At 35.4% G+C, this 12,177-nt stretch overlaps 1 pseudogene; it reads left to right on the forward strand.

Moving 5' to 3' along the window:
* Nucleotides 1-11,354: 11,354 nt before the first annotated feature.
* On the forward strand, nucleotides 11,355-11,894 carry LOC141498880 (jupiter microtubule associated homolog 2 pseudogene; annotated as a pseudogene).
* The last annotated feature ends 283 nt before the right edge of the window (nucleotides 11,895-12,177 follow it).

The raw sequence follows: 12,177 nt of genomic DNA on the forward strand, positions 1-12,177 counted from the left end.
CTTGACTTTTTATTTCTCCATATAAATTTAGTTACAAATTTTTCTATCTCATTAAAGTAACTTTTTGGAATTTTGATTGGAAGGGCACTAAACAGGTAGTTTCATTTTGGTAGAATTGTCATTTTTATTACATTAGTTCTACCTATCCATAAGCAGTTGATGCATTCTCAGTTATTTAAATCTGATTTTATTTGTCTGAGAAGTGTTTTGTAATTTCAAAAACTTTTTGAGTCTGCATTGGAAGATAGACTCCCAGGTATTTTGTATTTCCTGAGGTTAATTTGAATGGGATTTCTCTTTGTAGCTCTTTCTGATGTATCTTGCTAGTCATATATAGAAATGTCACAGATTTATGAGGGTTTATTTTATATCCTGCGACTTTGCTAAAGTTGCTAATTATTTCTAGGTGTTTTTGAGATGATTTCTTGGGATTCTCTAGTTGGGATTCTCTAGGTATACCATCATGTCATCTGCAAAGAGTAAGATTTTTGTCTCTTCCTTGCCTACTCTAATTCCTTCAGTTTCTTTTTCTGTTCTTATTGCTGAAGTTAATATTTCTAATACAATACTGAATAATAGTGGTGATAATGGGTATCCTTGTTTCACCCCTGATCTTATTGGGAATGCCTCTAGCCTCTCCTCATTGAATATAATACTTGTTGATGGTTTCAGATATATACTGCTTATTATTCTAAGGAACAGTCCATGTATTCCAACACTTTCTAGTGTTTTTAGTAGGAATGGGTGCTGTATTTTCTCAATAGTTTGTTCAGCATCAATTTATATAATCATATAATTTCTGAAAGGTTTGCTATTGATATAATTAATTAAATGAACAGTTTTCCTAATATTGAACCAACCCTTCATTCCTGGGATAAATACTACTTGGTAAAATATATTATTCTAGTGATAACTTGCTGTAACCATTTTGCTAAGATTTTATTTAAGTTTTTGTATCTATATTCATCAGGGAGGAATAATTGATAATTTTCTTCAGAAAATTCTACAGATAATTTTCTTTTTCTGTTTTAACTCTCCCTGGTTTAGGTATTAGCATCAAATTGATGTCATAGAAGGAGTCAGGCAGAGTTCTGTTTTCATCTATTTTTCCAAAGAGTTTATATAGAAGTGGAACCAATTGTTCCTGAAATGTTTGGTGGAATTCACTTGTGAAACATCAGGCCCTGGAGATTTTTACTTAGGGAGTTCAATGATGACTTGTTGCATTTCTTTTTCTGAGATAGGGTTGTTTAAGTATTCAATTTTCTTTTCACTTAACCTGGGCAACTTATATTTTTGTAAACATCTATTTCACTTAGATTGTCAAACTTTTTGGTATAGAGTTGGGCAAAATAGTTCCAAATTATTACTTTAATTTCCTCCTCATTGGTGGTGAATTCACCTTTTTCATTTATGATACTGGCAATTTGGTTTTCTTCTTTTCTTTTTTTTAATCAAACTTACCAGAGGTTTATCAATTGTTTTGAATTTTTCATGTCAACTCTTGCTTTTATTTATTAGTTCAATAGGATTTTTGCTTTCAATTTTATTAATTCCCCCTTTAATTTTTGATATTTCTAATTTAGTATTTAATTTTTGTGTTTTAATTTCTTCTTTCTCTAATTTTTAGTTGCATATTTAGTTCATTGATTTCCTCTTTCTCTAATTTATTCATATAAGCATTTGAAGGTATAATATATATACCCTGATAGCCACCTTGAGGGTATCCCATAAGTTTAGGTATGTTATTGCATTATTTTTATTATCTAGAAGTAAATAATTAATTCTTTCTATAATTTGTTATTTGATCCACTCGTTTTTTAAGATGAGGATATTTAGTTTCCAATTGATTTTGAGTCTATATCTCCCTGCTCCAGTATTGCATATGATTTTTGTTGCATTATCATCTATTTTTGCAGCTGCTTTTTCTGAGATAAGATTGCTACCCCTATTTTTTTCACTTCATTTGAAGCAAAATATATTTTTTTGCTGCATTCCACACTCCCTTGCTTTTTGGAATATTTCATTCTAGGTCCTTTGATCCCTTAATGTTGATACAGCCAGGTCCTGTGTAGTCCTTACCATGGCTCCTTGGTATCAAAATTGTTTATTTCTGACTTCTTACAGGATTTTCTCCTTCATCTGATTGTTCTGGAATTTGGCTACAACATTCCTTGTTTTTCTTTTTCATTTTGGGATCTCTTTCTGGAGTGTATCAATGCATTCTTTCAATAATGATTTTACCCTCTCGTTCCATGATATCAGAGCAGTTTTCCATCACTAAATCCTTTAATATTAAGTACAGGTTTCTTTTTCTTCAATATTTTCAGGAAGACATATAATTCTCCGGTTTTCCCATTTTTGAAGTCAATGGTTTTGTTGATGAGATATTTTATGTTTTCAATTATTTTGGTTTTGTTTAACAGCCTCTTGCTGTCTCATAGAGTCATTGGTTTCCACAGACTCTGTTCTTTTTTTTAGACCAGAATTTTCTTCATTTACCTTTTGCAACTCCTTTTCCCATTGGTCAGTTGTATTTTTGAAAGAGTTTTCCATTTGATCAATTAAAGTTTTGAGAGAGTTATTTTCTTTTTTGCATTTGTCCAATTGTATTTTCCAAGGATTTAGTTTCTTGTTGCAAGGTGTTAATTATCTCTCCCAAATTTTCCAATTGATTTTTAAATTCCTTCCTGATTTCTTGAAGGAAGTCTTTCTGTCCTGGAGATCAGATCATGTTCTCCTCAGAATTTCCAGTACACTCTGAGTTAAAGTCTTTTCCTTCTTGGTATTTTTCTATTGATTTTCCTTTCTGCTGACCTTTCTTCATTTTCCTAAAACCTTGTGTTGGGGAGGGACTAGTTCACAGTGGTTTGGTGTTGAGATCCCTGGAGGCTTTACTCACTGGGTTTAGTAACTCCAAGTTGGCTAGCCAATAGGCTGTGGTGGGTGCTTTCTCTGGAGTGTCTCTGACCTTAATTTGAGGCCTTCTTCCTGGAGGGGCTGGATGAAACTGCTGATCACTTTTATCTTTGAACAGTGGTAGGCTTTGCCCTAGGGCAAGGAAATTGCTCTCCTTATTCACAGCTGAGATAGGTCTGCTGCTCACACTGGAGCCTGAGACAGAGGTGGGCTCTAATTGTGTTTGTTCTGGGAAGAGACTTCAGCTGAAATGAAGGTATGGTTACAACTCTCCAGCATTACAACTCACCCTCTGGGTCTGCTGGCAAGCTCTAGACAATCAGTGCCACAATCTGGCCCAGGCCCCCATGGCCAATCAGGCTAGCCCAGCTTTTAGACTCTCGGACTCTAGTTTGCCACACTGACCAGGGTAGTTGTGCTCTCAGGCTCTCACCCACACTGTCACTGATTAGGCTAGCTCCCCTTTTCAGGCTCTCAGATTCTCACCCTCCCTGCTATTCAGACTAGTCGTACTTTCAGGTTCTTAGGATCTCTCCCACCCAGTTGATCAGGCTAGAGGTATTCTCAGGCTCTCACCCTATCCTCTCCTCCCAGCAGAGTCCACCCTCTGTGTCTGGCTCTCCCACGATCCTGGAAGACAAACCTCGAGGTTGATGTTCTTCTCCTAGTTTGTCTTTCTGGATTTTGCAGATCAGATTTCTGTTAAGAGGTTTGTTTCATACTATATACGAGGCAAGATCAGGAGACTTTAGCACTGTGCCTGTCTTCTCTCTGCCATCTTATGCAATTTACCAACATGATTTCAAATTAGTAATTTTCAGCATAAAGAATTAGAATTAAGGGAAAGAGATACATAAGAAATGATTTTAAGAAAGTTTTCATCATATTCAGAAGGATTGTTTATTTCTGTGTGTTTTGTAATGCTTTTCTTCCTTTGAAAGTGGTTAGCATAGCCCATAACCAGTCAAATAGAGTTGTCCTAACTCTCTGGTCTGTTGAGGAGAGCTGCTTCTATCAAGGTAGTCCATCTCATAATGTTGTTGTTGATGTGTACATTGTTCTCTTGATTCTATTCCCTTTGCTCAGCATCAGATCCTATAAGTCATTTCATGCTTCTCTAGAGTCAGACCATTTGTGGTTTCTAATAGAACAAATGGTATTCTTGTACCATAACTCATTTAGCCATTCCCCAATTGATGGGCAAGTCCTCAATTTCCAGTTCTTTGCCACTGTATTTTGGAACATGTAGAACTTACAGCCTTTTAAAAAATTTCTTCGGGATATAGTTCTAGAAATGGAATTTCTGGATCAAAGGGTATGAATAGTTTTATTGCTCTTTCAGCATAGTTCCATATTGCTCTTCAGAAAGGTTGGATCCTTTCACATCTTCAGCAGCAATCCATCATCGTCCCAATCCTCCCCCAACCTCTCCAACATTGATCATCTTCCCTTTTTCTCATCTTAGCTAATACAACAGGTATGAGATGATACCTTGCTGTTGTTTTAATTTGCATTTCTCTAATCAATCGTCATTTGGAGTATTTTTTTGTATGATTACTTCTTTTTTTTTTTTAGGTTTTTTGCAAGGCAAATGGGGTTAAGTGGCTTGCCCAAGGCCACACAGCTAGGTAATTACTAAGTGTCTGAGACAGGATTTGAACCCAGGTACTCCTGACTAGAGGGGCCGGTGCTTTATCCACTGCACCACCTAGCCGCCCTTGATTACTTTCTTAGACCTCAGAATTAAAACAGATTTTGATCCACCTTTTCATTCCTATTTTCTCCTTGTATGCACACTTATGTGTATATACATATTTATGTGTACCTATATGAAAGTATAGATAGATAGATATAGATCCAGCTATAGAAATAGGTAACTATAACCCTCAATATTCTTTCTTTTCTACTGGAGAATTTGTTTATGTTTGCTTGTGTGTGTGTGTGTGTGTGTGTGTGTGTGTGTGTGTGTGTGTGTGTATCTGTGTCTGTGTGTGTGTTGTCTGTATATATGTCTATATATCTGTGCATTTGTATATGTATGAGAGAAAGAGATAGAGACACAGAGAGAGAAATATCAAATTCGTGTAATATTATATTTTGTATATTTTAAAAAAGCTTATTCAACTTATTTTATTTTGAAGATCCATTCACTATGTATTAGTTGGGCCCCTTATTATAGAAATGCATTCGCTGAAGCCTATAACTTTCCTTGTCTACTGTGAAAATTGGAATAAAATTGAAAATGAATTATTTCTTGAGAATTATATCTAATCAGCTTACTTAATTAGAATCAATATCTATTATTTATATGAGTAAAATAGGAAAAGAAAAGATCAATGAATTGGGTATGCAAGTAAAAATGTTAGAAAAAGAGCAAGTTAAAGATCATGAATAAAATGCCAAATTAGAAATTCTGAAAATCAAGGAAGAGATTAATAAAAATGAAAGCAAGAAAACCATTGATTATTAATAAAACTAAGAGATGGTTTTATGAAAAAATAAGATAGATAAACCTTTGTTTTTTCTGATTAAAAAAAGAGGATAATGAAATTACCAGTATCAAAAATTAAAAGGGTGAACTAACTACTAATGAGGAGGAAATTTAAGAGATAATTCAAAACTATTTTGCTCAAATGTATACCAATAAATTTGATAACCTGAGTGAAATGGGTGAATATTTACAAAAATGCAAACTGTCCAGATTAACAGAAAAGGACATGAAATAATCCCATTTCAGAAAAAAAGAAATTGAAGGAAACCATCAAAAAATACCATAAGAAAATGTCTCCAAGTCCAGATGGATTTACAAGTGCAATATACCAAACATTAAAGGAACACTTTATTCTTATTTGACATAAACTATTTTTAAAAAGAGAGAGAACAAGGATTTCTACCAAATTCTTTTTATGACACCAATATGGTACTGATATCTAAACCAGAAAGAAACAAAACAAAGAAAATTATAGACAAATTTTTTCAATGAACATTGAGGCAAAAATCTTAAATAAAATTTTAGCAAAGATATTACAGCATTAGTACTAGGATAATACTTTATGATCAGGTAGGATTTATACCAGGTAGGCAAGGAATGGTTCAATATTAGGAAAATATTTGAAATAATTGAATATTTCAATAGTAAGATCAAAAGAAATCATATGATTATATCAATAGATGCTGAAAAGTCTTTGGCAAAATAGAACATCCATTCCTGTTAAAAACACTAGAAAATATAGGAATAAATAAAATTTTCCTTAAAATAATAAGTATTATTTATCTGAAACCATATCAACAAATATTCTTTGTAATGTGGATAAACTAGGAGCATTATTCAAATAAGATCAGAGGTGAAACAAAGACACCCATTATCACCATTACTATCCCATATAGTATTAGAAATGCTATCTGTAGAATAAAAGGAGAAAAAGAAATTGAAGGAATCAAAATTGGCAATGAGGAAGTAAAATTTTCACTCTTCTCAGATGATATGAGGGTATATTCAGTGAACCAGAGAAAATGATCTAAACAACTACTTGAAACAACAAATTCAGGCAAAGTAGTGCATAAAATACACCCACATAAATCATCAGCATTTCTATATATGAACAACAAAGCCCTCATGGAAAAGAGATAGAAAGAAAAATTCCATTTAAAGCAATAAAAGATACCATTAAGAATTTGAGATTCTACCTCACAATGCAAACCCATAAACTATATGAACACAATTGCAAAACACTTCTCTCACAAATAAAGTCAAAGCTAAAGAAATGGAAAAGTGTCAATTGCTTATGGTTAGGTTGAGATAGTTTAATAAAAATGGTAATTCTACCCTGATTAAATTACTTCTTTAGTGCCATACTAGTCAAACTATCTAATAATTATTTTACTGAACTAGGTAAAATTGTAACAAAGTTCATTTGGAGCAATAAAAGTCAAGAATAGCAAAGAAATTGATGAAATAAAAGGTAAGGGAAGGTGGCCTAACTCTACCAAATCTAAAACTATATTATACCAGATCTAAAACTATATTATAAAGCAGTAGTCATCAAAATTGCCTGGTACTGGATAAGAAATAGAGTCATGGATCTGAAGATCAGGACAGGTTCAAAAGAAATGACAGTAAATGACCACAGTAATCTACTATTTGACAAAGCCAAAGACATTAGCTTCTGGGATAAGAATGAACTATTTGACAAAAATTGTTGGGAAAACTGGAAAATAATATGACAAAAACTGGCCATAGACCCACACCTTACACCCTATACCAAAACAAAGTCATAATGGGTGCAGAATTTAGACATAAAGTACAACAGCATAGTTAAATTAATAGACCAAGGAATACTCTATTTGTCAGAGCTATGGAAAGGTGAGAAATTTATGGCCAAACAAGAAATAGAGTACATTATAAATTTCAAAATGAATGATTTTGTCTATATTAAAATAAAAAAGGTTTTGCATTAATATAGTAAATGCAGCCAAAATTAGAAGGAATACAGAAAGTTAATCTGTAAATATGTTTATCACATATGTGTATGTTCAAAATTTACCTGTTAGCCTCTAAAGGGAGGGGGTGGTAAGGGAAGGTGGATGGAAATTATGTAATTTCAAAATATACATATGTATGTTGGTGAATACTGATAAAGTTTCATAACAAGTATTTGGAAGAATAAAATATCAATTAAAAATGAAAGAATTAATATTTTTGTTTGAAATTAAAATAGATTATATAGGTCATATTAGCAAAATTTGAAATAATTTATTATTTCTATTTTTGTAGGCTACTATTCAACCACAAAAATCTGTGAAATGTTCTGTCTTTCAGGGGATATGAATCAATCTGGTGATTAGATAAGCATACCATGAGATTTTACAGAATTTTTGATCTATTCTGGTTTTTTCCTCTTGTCTAGGGTTTTGGAAATCCCTCTTCGGAATCAAGCCAAACAAAATGCTCTCTCCATCTCAATGTTAGACCATAATCTCACTTGACTCTGTCACTTGACTCACTCGTTCTCTATCTCTATGTTAGACAATATATATCACTTGACATTTTTTGATACCTGATATAACCTGTTGTCTTTTCAACTGTATAAAATAGATGCTCAGATTATCAGATTCATCCATGGTTATTGAGGAGACTTGCATCCATTTCATTTGAATTTGCTATCCATACTAATACATTGATCTTGCTTGAAACTTTGTGCCTCAGTTTCTCTTTTTCACAGATTTTTATCATGATGAGTGGGGAGGTATTTACTCTTATATTTGATCAATAATTATATTCCAGGTCCTTACTTCTTTTGAAGAAATGATTCAAGTATATTGTGATATTTTCACCATCCTTGGTATGGTTATTTTTTAAAAATGTTTCTTCATCACTTCTCTTCAGTCAGTTTGATTCTTCTTCACACAATGGTACTATAATCATTTATAGTGTTCTTGTTTTCTGCTCACTTCACTCAGAATCAGTTCATGTAATTCTTGCCAGGTTTGTCTGAAATCTGTCTGCTTATCATTTCATATTCTAATCCATTTCTCTTTAAAGTGTCAGTAGTTAAAAAATTTTAAGTTAAAGTCAAAAGCAATGAACATCTCTTTTGTTCTGAAAATAAAGATATAACATGAATACATTTTTGTTGGCAGAATTCTCAATGATATTTCTTTTTCAGAACACTTAAAAAGTTTCCTCAAGAATTCTTCAGAAACTTTCCTTGAATTTGTATGGCCACTAATTATGTTTTACTTTCTATTTACTTATGTGATAATAATAACCACTAAAAACTTCAAAGTGGTTAAGAAATATTTGTTTCTCCACTTTGCTAATGAACATCCTTCAGCTCTAGAAACTCTTGCAGACAAACATCAAAGCTGAGGATGTCTGACCTCCAAAGACAGGTATCAGAATCTTTTTTCTTCTTGTATCAGGTTCTTCATTTCTGCTCCAAGTTCCATAGATGAGGTAGAGTCAAATTGGTAGAGTAAAAGCAGTATTCTAATTGATACCTCAAAAAGTTCTCTTTAGACAACTTTAAAATAGTGCATCAAATTGAATTCTAAAGTAGCATAATCAATACAAAGTTGAATTGACATATTTTTGCAACCCAGAACCATTTAATGAACAGAAGGTCACACAATGCTACTGTAACTGCTTATAATGTTCTGTGACTATATGATGATAACTAACCAGGAGTGCAGCATACAGGTGACACCAGTTGTGGGTCTTTTAAAGTGGTGGTGGTAGGAAGCACTCACTATCTGGAGATTCAGAGATGATAGTGACTTTGAACACATAGCCAGCTACAGATTTCAGGGAACCTTTGTGATAATTCAGGACAAAGAACAAAGCATCAATTGGCAATTCTATTGTCGGTTATTCTGTTCTGGCTCACATTTGCAGGGAAAAGAGAAATACCTGCAGTTTCAAGGGAATAATACCTATAGTTTCAGATCAAAGCTACATGGAAGAAATGAGTGATAATCAAGACATAGAAGTAGTCCTAGCTGGGTAAAGAACAGAGTACAGACCAGGAGAGCAATAACTTTCCCCACCTCACTGCCTTAGAGTATACCATCTTGGAAGGACCAAAAATATAAGACTCAAGAAGTAATTATAAAAATGGCAGGGCAGGGGGCAGATCCAAGATGGTGGCATGAAGGAAGCATTTCCTGGGAACTCTGACCCCCCAAACTCCCCAAAATAGTCAAAGTATGACTCTAGCCAAAATTTAGAGGGGCAGAACCCACAGAAAGACTGAGTGATACATTTTCCCAGTCCAAGATAACTTAGAAGTTCTGGGGGAAAGGTATGTTTCATCAGGACTGGGGCACTGGGAAAAAAGCCAGGGCACAGCCCAGCCCAGCTCAACACAGCCCAACACATCTCAAATATCACTGGCAACAACTTGAAGAAAATTCCATCTCCTCTCAAGCATAAAGTAAGGTGGAGAGAGAAGAGGTCAGCAAACTCATTCCTCTCCTTGTGCCAAAGTTAGAGGGAACCTGTGAAGGCCAAGTCTGTCATAGATCTTGGCTGGGGACAAGCCCATGGGCTTGATGGGGAAAGGGGAATACAAAGGTCCCCTTGAGGTGAGGTATGGTTACAGATACAGCAATCTTTGGAAGGTATCAGAGATAAGGTATCAGAGAGGTGGTATAAGAGAGAGCAGGAGTACTAAGCAGTGGGGATGGGAATTGTAGGAGGGACTTCCCTTCTATATAGAGGGAAAAAAATGAAAACAAGAAAGAAAGAAAGGTGCCTTCTTGTTTTGGGGGAAGAATAAAGTAGTCATTCTGAGTCAGCCATGGCCCTTACCATAAGGTCCCTTTAGGGAGGTGGGCTTGTTTTTCTTTCAGTGTATATTCTGGATTCAGTGAAGATAAGGTAACTAACTGAAGGTATGTGTAGAGTTTGCATGCAGCTTATTTGGCTTTCTGGTTGGCCTTCTCATTCCCAGTTGCCACAGAAGTAGACATGCCCAGATGGCTCTTGTAGTGAATCACTGCCAAAGGAAAGGAGGAGGACACAGCAGAGGGGAGTTTAAAGATTAGGTCAGTATTAGTTATAGGAGAGTCTTTAAATGGGAGAGGATATCCCTACCCAACATAAGTATAGGACAGCTGGGAATGACCAGAAAAGAATGAGTTAAAGTGGTAGCCCAACAGAACAGAGTAAAGGAGGAGTAATTAGAGGATTAGAGGTGAGTCCCACAATCCCCATAGTTGGAATGAATACTATATTTCTCCATGTATACGATGCACCCTAATTTGGGGGCCTGACATTTGAAAAAAATTGTATTACATAAAGTTACTGAACTCAAGTTTTATTCATCATAAAATTCATACAACTCCTCATCACTATCAAAATTTCCATCCATTAGCTCATCCTTACCTGTGTTTGATGATGAATTTCTGTCTTTGGAGAGGTTCTGACTGCTATCCTGCTCTACTCTGTGGTTGACCACAATCCCTCCCTTGGCAAGTCTAGTGCATAGATATATGCTTAGTTCATTCCATTGCATGAACCTAAAGCACAATTTGTGTCCTCCATTGAAATCAGTCGCTTCTTTTTCATCACCAATTTTTCTTGCCTCCTGCTGAAACTTCTTTGTGGACACAGGAATTCCAAAGGCACTTTGCTCTTCAATTCACAGCTTCAATTCCTTCTCTAACTCAAGCCATTTGACTGACTTGCCTCTCATGGCCTTCTTCTGCCAGGGCATTTTCAGTAGGGTTTCTTCTTCCCATATCCAGTCTTGGATTGTTTAGTCAGTTGGAGGAGAACCAAACTGACATTCAGAAGCATGATTTCCATTCATTTTTGTAAGCCGAATTACTTTTAACTTGAATTCAGGAGGGACCCTTGGAATGGCGGGGTGCAACCCAGAAACCCCTCCTCCGAAGCCGCAGCAAATCACAAAGGAAATGGATCCTGCCGAAATATGCATCCCAGGGTAACGAAACCTCCTGGAGGAAACTCAAGCAATCTATTTGGAACTCCAGAAGAAGTTACTCCTTCAAATAGACCAAATAGAATGGCATCTAATATCTTTGGAGCACCTGAGGAACCTCAGAATACACCCAAAAGATCAAATCCTCCAGGAGGCAAAGGAAGTGGTATCTTTGAAGAACCTACTCCTGTACAGGCTCAATCTCGTTTGAATCCCCCTGGTGGGAAGACAAGTGATATCTTTGGGTCTCCAGTCACCATTACTGCACCCTTAGCACACCCAAACAAGCCCAAGGATCATATTGTTTTATGTGAAGGTAAAGACACAAAATTGCATCTTAGAGCTACAGAGAATACACCATCTTCCAAAGAACATGATGAGAAATGTGACAAAGGAAAGGAGGAACGAGCCAAGGAAACTGAGTCTAAACTCACGATTGACAACCATGAGCCCAAGTTGGGCCCCAGGCCTCGTTCTCACAACAAAGTCTTCAACCCACCAGGCAGCAAATCCAGCATCTCTTTCTACTAAAGGAAACTAATACCATCATCTTCAGACTAGAAACTCTTAGGGTGTCAAGATTTATAGTTTCTAATTAGTACAAGTTGGGGTGGGGTGGGGATGGAAGGAATTGATGATTTATGTGAAGACTTTCACGTAGCTCCCTGCTTAAACTTGTCTTTTAGAAACATCAAGGGCTACATAGGACCAGGGGTCACAGAGCCTTTCGGGAAATAGAGAAAACAAATGTTGTTGGAGCCAGGAATTCTCTGGGTTTGCAACCAAGAATTAGTTCCAGATATGAGAGAATCTT

This window comes from Macrotis lagotis, chromosome X, assembly GCF_037893015.1.
Source record: "Macrotis lagotis isolate mMagLag1 chromosome X, bilby.v1.9.chrom.fasta, whole genome shotgun sequence".
NCBI classification, from domain to species: Eukaryota; Metazoa; Chordata; class Mammalia; order Peramelemorphia; family Peramelidae; genus Macrotis; species Macrotis lagotis.